Below are 7,523 nucleotides of genomic sequence, written 5' to 3'. Positions count from 1 at the left end.
GCTGTACGTTCACTTTTAGTATGATTTCCACGTAATCCTTTATAAATGAGACCCCAGGTGAGTTAATCTACTGTGCGCAACGATCGCTTGCTCTTTAGTAATTAAATCAAAGCCATTAAATCAAAGCCATTTTCTTTTCTTTTATCTTTATTTCACCCGCCGAGGGCAGACGCTCCTCCCACACCTAGCTGCTGCCGCTGCTGCTTCTCATTCTGGTCTGTGAATGCGTCTGTCCAGCATCAAAATGCGTGCATTTTGAGATTTTTGGAGGCGCGCAACGCGTTTGGTGTAAACGTAGCATTAATGTCTGCTGGTGCATCTCAAGGTGGCGAATCCAATCAGGCAAAACGTTGTGGCCACATACCGCTGAGCCGATCTATCAGCTTCTCCAAGATGAATTCCATCTGACCAGCAAAGTCCAGGGACCACAGCCGGCCCGCGACCCTCAATAGAACCGCTTGCAGATCAGGTCCAGCTCGCTCAAGGCACAATGTCAGAGTGCTGATAGAATACTTTGTTCTAAAAATTTATTTGAGAGACCAGCTAACCCAGTCCATAAAAATAAAAAAATATCCATAATTACTAGTTCCGGATGAAAAAGGTAGAGAAGGCTCCAAGAAGCGAAGTAGGGAAAGATAAGGGCAGGGCAGGAGAGAAGGGAGAAGTGTCTTACTCCTTCAAGAGCGGAACAAAAAAAAATCATCCCTGCAACAAGGACATACACAACCTCATTCACGCTCCATAAAATATACAGACCACATAGTTCTGACTCAGGCAACAAAAGARACTTTAAAATTAATTTTAAACAAAAACTGACAAGAATTTGTCAGGAAAAAGCCCACTCGCAAAACTATTTTAAAAAGAATTTATTGTATTGACTAAAACAGAAAAACCATTCCCTAGGCAAAAGAATTGAGTACAATTGAACAATAGAATCAGTTGTGTTTAAAAAATAACTGTGTGCAAAAGCTTATTATTGTCACATGGCACACAAGTTGTTAACGTGTTAAATGCTAGTGATTGAGCATCAATTTAATGCATTATCATTAGGACAATTAAGACATGTTTGTAGTGCTTTATGTGTTAATAAAGCTAATGTTTTGCTTAGCTGTGCCCTCCACTGCACCTAGTGGACAGAGTGATATTTACACCTGGTTTGTTACGTATACAATGTCATTTACCTTTCACAGTGTTAAAAGAGTGTTTAAAAGAATTACAGTATGTAGACTTATTTATTAAGCATTGTGCCATTCAGTTCAATACCATTTACACCATAATTCAACCACATTAAATATCGACTGTAGTGCCTGGCATGACAGATTTCTCATTTGTTTCACTGTGTTGTGATAAAATGTGATGCTTGCTGAGTGCCAAGCCTAACTGTTTCTATTTTATTGCAATAAATCTACTACATCACCTGACACATCACAGCTCTTTATGTTTTTTGTTTGTTCTTCATGCACTTGTTTTATTTTAGTAGATATTTGTTGCTTGGATGTTAAATTTGTTGTCACCCAAACTGTTCCAGTCTCCAGAGGAATTATTAATGTAATAGGCACAAGATGTTGATGTGTTGCAAGTTTTTTTCCACGCATCTTCTGAAAAAATATCTATTTACAGATATTCCATGAGTTGACAGCAGACTGTGATGATTACTGCCTGCTAGGTTAGTGCAAAACGTTTTCTTCTTTTTGTGTATTTTAGCTAAATGTGAGACCTATGCTTTCACAAAAACTATCAAATGTTTCTGAATGTATTTAAATGAGAAGTTTGAGCTGTCATAACATTTATATAAGAACAGAAGTTTAAAATGTATACCTAAAAACAGTCTTTTCTTCATTTGAGCTCATTGAATCGTGCACAACTTTATTTTAGTTTGTTAAACTTGCCTGCTCGTGTCACACATTTTCTCTTGTTCTAAAAGTGACATGCCTGTTTTTGTTAAACTGTGATAAACTGTGTTAATCTCGGTTACAAACAAATTAATTTCTGATATGGCCAAATATTTTACTGTTTTCTGCTTGTTATGTAGTCAGTTCATTCTTGCCACAGTCAATGGATATAACAAAAATGTTAGATTTTTTTCTTTTTTTTGTCAGGTTCCTTCTTTAAGGGTCACCACGCGAGCAAACATTTAATCATTTCAGTTTTTAAATTTTAGGTGGCATAGATGTTTGCAGTTATTAGGAAAAAAATGTACCGGATCAGTTTTGTGCTTTGGGTTAGTCCTAGCAGAAAGTGGAGTCAGATGGAGCAGAAAGCAGAGGTTCATAAAGTACTTGAAAAAAATAAGTAAAAGTAAAATTAGATGAACAGAAAATGACTTTGGTAAAAAATAATTTATCTGATGAGAAAACTACTCAAGTAATAGTCATAAAACTGTTCACAAAAATTGGGAAAGTAAAAGTACTTTTACACACTCTCTAAAACACCAAACTGGTTCCACTTGTTAAGACTGGGTAAATGAGTTTCACTAAATTGTCACACACCAGAGCAGTTTTAAGGTTTTTGTTTAAAAACAGGGAGCTGGTTCTGGATCCTAGCGTCACAGGGATCAGGAACTCTAAACAACAGAGAACCAGGTTAGTGACTTGGATGGACAGAGAACTTGACGAAGTGTGAAACAAAGTCACTAACCTTTTCAAAGAGCAGGGATTCCGTGGATATCCCTTGAGTGACGTAGACAGGAAGACGTCTGAAGACTTTGCAACGASTTCCATGTTGCAGGCAATTGAGGTGTTTATTTACCTCGGGGAAATCGAAAATTTTTAGCACAGGCAAGGGTCATACACATGGATCCGAAAGACAGACTTTGTTTGGAAGGAACAAACTTATCTCTTGGTCGAGGAACGGAGGCTGAGGTCTGGAACCGGGAGGCAGATGGATGGATGAGTCCGACAAGGGCGAGAGCAAAGGGCGAAAATCCGTTGGAGGAGTCGAGGGTCAAAACCAGGCGATCAGAATCCAACAAAGTACCGTTCAGGGGCAAGKCAGGAGACGTAGGACCAAAAACCAGAAAGAGAGTCGTGACCAGGCAGACCTGACGTGACATGAGAATGCTAGACATTTACTTGGCGAACCGTTCAATAATCAGGCGCTGGAGCAGTGGTGGTGGAGAACTTAAATACTGGGGAGAACAGGTGAGTGACATGATGCTTGATTATGATCCTAATTAGTGAAGGACGTGACAGGGAGGCTGTGGCAGGTGGAGCAGAACGTGAATCATGACACCACTAGTTTGAGTAAATTAAACAAAATATGTATATTCTTTGCTCAGTTTACTCAACTAGGCTTAGTGGAGCCAGYTGACATGACTTTGTTGAGTAAATTCAACACTTCATTTATTAGAGTGCAGAAACATCTTTTATCTTGATGAGTTCCAACATTTTTAATTTTGTAACGAGTAACTAGGTGTTAAATTTTAAAGTAAAGAAGTGAAAGTATAACATTTACCTTTAAAATGTAACAAAATAAAATTAAAAGTATGTATTTCAAAAAATTATTGGTAAAATTACAAATCCTCAAAAAAAATTACTTAAACCTACTTACTATAAACCTGGCAGAAAGTGATCAGAAAAYGACACAGACATTACAACAGAATTCTTTGTTCTTCTAGTCATAAAAGTGTAACCTGTATTGCCCTTTTTTAAAGATTTTGAGCACCTGCCTCTTTAAAGGTGTCTGAAGAGCCCTGGCAAAGTGCTCTGTTAGGAAAATGAAGAACCAAAAGATTTTTAAGAATATGGAGTTTGGTTTTTGGGAGCTTCGAATGTAAGTAAGAAAGTAAGATTTTAAATTCTGTTCACATACCAACCAAGTGACTGGATGCTTGGCATACATGTTGTTCAGCCAGCAAATGTTTTACTCAAATCCTYTCACTGAAGCACATAGCCTCGGGAGTAAAACCTGAGCAGCTGTCCGAAAATCTGCTGTTGGACTGTACACTGTTGTGTTTTCTTTTTATTTATGATTTTTCACTCTCGGTTTGAAGCCTTCACAGTAAGGTGTTGCCCATATGCACCAATAAAACAATGTTCTTCTCACCAGTGGAAGTTGTTACCTTCAACTTTAGAGAACTGGCAGGAACAACGATAAAAGAAGTGTACTGTATGCTGCCAAGCCTGAAGCTTAAAAAAAATCACTATTCTCTCAGTCAAAACTGGAGGTGTACATCTCTCTGGAACACTTTCTACCTCCAGGTAAATCTTATCTTTTCACTTGTCTTTCTTTCTTACTTGTTTCTGACTTCTCCACTCATGATATCGTGTCAGAATTCTAGTCCTGAGTATGAGAAAAATGAGGAAAGTGTAAAATAGCACAAGATTTCCATAAATTAGACTGTTTTTAGTGCATGCATTCTGATTTAGACAGCGATTGTCTCAAATGCTAAATTTCATTGTTGAACATCCCGTTTTGTCTTATGGCTTTTTTTGAGATATTTATGGAATTGATTTAAATTTTATGACAAAACATAAACCCCTTCTAATTGTGTGTCCTTATTAAAATAACAATGTGTACGGTTATTAGGAACATATAGTGGCTTGGCACATGGTCTGCTGTGTTTGTTTGAGGGCATTTAAAAATATGCCTCTGTGAAAAGTTACAATTTTGTCACATTATCATCAAATGCGGACTTTTTCTGTCAAGTCGTGGCTAAAATATCCAGTGTTTGCCTGTGGAAATGTTTGCAATGTATGAGCAACATTTCTTGTTACTATCAAAAGTGTGTCTTTCTTAACCAAAATTCCCAAAATGTTGAAACATTGTGTAAAATACGGCCTGACCAAACTAAGAAACTGTACCATGTTTAAATAAAAATAAAAAGAAGACAACAACAAATCTCGAAAATGTTGGGATGGGGCAACAAAAGACTAAAAGTAAGTGATATGAACAAGAAAGTGCTGGAGGAGCATTTGTCAACTAAGGTCTGTGAGAGGACTGATATAAAAACTTGGGAGATTGCAACAAAGTGAAGGTTCAATGTTGGCTTCCTTAGATAAATGACTTTTAATTGGCATGTTACAATATAATATGAATGTTTTTTACAGTGCCTTAAAGGTCAAATGAAGGCTACTATAGTTTATCACATAACTGTATAATTTGATAGTATATGTTATATGCAGTATGAAGGAGGCGGGGCATGTGTGACATCACAGTTGTTGAGCAACACTCGTTCCTCATAAAGATTACCTGTAGAACCAGTGTTTTATTTTGTTTTGTTTCTGGGCCAACAGTTAACAACTAGCTAGTTACCACTGGCTACAAAATATCATTTTGTGGTACAGAGCAGTCAGCTAATGCTGCACAGTGGCAAAAAATATTGCATTTTCATCGACTTACTGCAGAAAATACTTTGGAAACACTGAGAATAAACTGTGTTCAGTGTTGGCACTGCTGCTCAGTGGAAGTATCTGCATCTCAATGACCCACAGAGTGTCGAAATCTCAACTCTCTGTCTGCACACAGACCAGTCCCTGGTCACATAAACTCGACAAATTAAATATTAAAATCAAAGTCTGTTCTAGTGCCCGATTTCCCATATTGATTTGATGTAAGCCTAAAAATGAAATGTGAAAAACCAGGCATTTTTAATTTTTTGGTGTTAAAAAAGAAAACAAAACAACAAATGATTTTTCATTATTTGATTTTTGATTGGCAATTGAAAATAGAAAGAATGAATTACACATGCATTCAGACGATCCATGTAATCTTAATAATACCATAATAATACCAACCTTGTGCATTTTAAACATTGAAACTCCACACATTGTCAGCTACAGAGCCAGCCCATTCTCACTCYCAACTCATCACATATTGATGCTTGGTCAGGTATCATCTGCATCCAGTTTTGGACGCGTCGGGTAACCCCCTCGTGTCAGTTATTAATGAGATGAGACAGAGGAGGAGCGTGTTGTCATATTTTTGAAAAGAATAAGAAATGCACAACAACGAACTGTTCCAGACCCTAAATTGAAATTCAGTTAACCATAGACATCCTATCCCTGACTCCAGTACCTAAAATTAACCATTAATTCTCATCCCTCGTGTTAACCACAGACCCCCAAACCGAAGACCCCTATGTGGCGCAACCTGGAAAGACAGCAGACATTTCATAAAGATAGACAAATGGCCAAAACTCAGAAATGGAGATAAAACAGATGTTGTGCATGGAGGAATCCATCTGCAGAAAAGTGTAGAGCTTTAACCAGCAACGATTTGTGGTCAAATAATGCCAGATCAGAGTGTGTTTTTTCTTTGCAGTGTGGACTCGAGGGGGAAGGGACCCCATGCAGTGACTATCCTGCAGCAGGAGGGCTTTCCCAGGAGCTCGGATCGGTGTGTCTCAGGGACTATGAAAGGTGTGTGTGACAAAAAAAAAAATCATCGAATGTTGAATGTTTAGCTTCAGATGGAGTATGTAGAGGCCTTTATCACTGCATGTTTTCTGGGCCAAGATTAATTTAAAAAGGCAATACAGAAAACAGTTCCGTGCTCAGACAAATCAAACTTTGACTTTAAAAAAAATCTATGGATGTGATGTTCTCCATACTAAATGGGAGAGACTTTGYAGCCTTTTATCAGCTCATAGTTCAAAAGCCTGCCTCTCTGATGATACGAAGGTCCATTATGCCCTAGATGCATCTTACACATCTGGAAAGGCACCATCAATGCAGTAAAGTATGCAAAATTTTGAACACCATATGCTCAAACTCTCAACGACCTGAGTGCTTTTGCATAAGCAACAAATTAGTAGGGTAAAATTACACCTTATATTTGGGGTATGAAATAAACTCACAAATGGCTTCCCATATCAGACATTTAAAAACGAATGATTCAACACTCCCATTCTATTGTGATCACCACGACTGCAAAGCTTTTTCACACTGATAATACAAACCAAACATGATGTTTTCAAACTTCTGTGTTTATTCTGGTCCAGCCACAGTTGCTTGACTTTGGCATAGACAGGGTTTAAAGTTCACCACAACAGATTCCCATCATTTTGAACGTGGTCAGGATGAATTTCCTTCATCCAAGAAAAAGGGAAAAAATGGTTGTTTTCTGTTGAAGTCTTGTTAAATCCATCCAGTCTGTCCCTAAATGGGACACCCTTTTCAACAAATCAAAGAAACCCCAGAGCACTTTTTATCCAATCAGAGCACAGCAGAGCAGAGTGGGTCTTTTAGTGAAGCTAGGTGCACTGCAGAAGCAGCCGGAGCAGTGGTCAGTCCTGAGTGAGTAGACCTCTACTCTCCTCCTTCACTTCGACCCAGAGCTTCCTGAGACTTTGTTCTGTAAAACCTAACTTTATATTAAATWTTTTTTTTCAGAAAGTTGTCATCCAACAGATACAGTGGGTAAAATAAGTATTGAACACGTCAGCATTTTTCTCAGTAAATATATCACTAGAGGTGCTATTGACATGAAATTTCCTCCAGATGTCGGTAACAACCCAAGTAATCCATACATACAAAGAAATCAAACCATAAATGTCCAGAAATGAAGTTATTTGTAATAATGTG

General features: G+C 37.8%; 1 protein-coding gene across 1 annotated transcript in view; it reads left to right on the top strand.

The window, feature by feature from the left end:
* Window positions 1-6,261: 6,261 nt before the first annotated feature.
* cntn3b (contactin 3b) overlaps window positions 6,262-7,523 on the top strand; it is a 147,668-nt gene continuing 146,406 nt past the window's right edge. Inside the window, exon 1 of the mRNA XM_014009484.1 lies at window positions 6,262-6,359. The gene's annotated coding sequence lies outside the window, so the exon portion shown is untranslated. The remainder of the gene's footprint in view (window positions 6,360-7,523) is intronic.

Source organism: Austrofundulus limnaeus, unplaced genomic scaffold (assembly GCF_001266775.1).
Source record: "Austrofundulus limnaeus strain Quisiro unplaced genomic scaffold, Austrofundulus_limnaeus-1.0 Scaffold58, whole genome shotgun sequence".
Lineage (NCBI taxonomy): Eukaryota > Metazoa > Chordata > Actinopteri > Cyprinodontiformes > Rivulidae > Austrofundulus > Austrofundulus limnaeus.
This window is presented reverse-complemented; position numbering and strand designations above follow the sequence as displayed.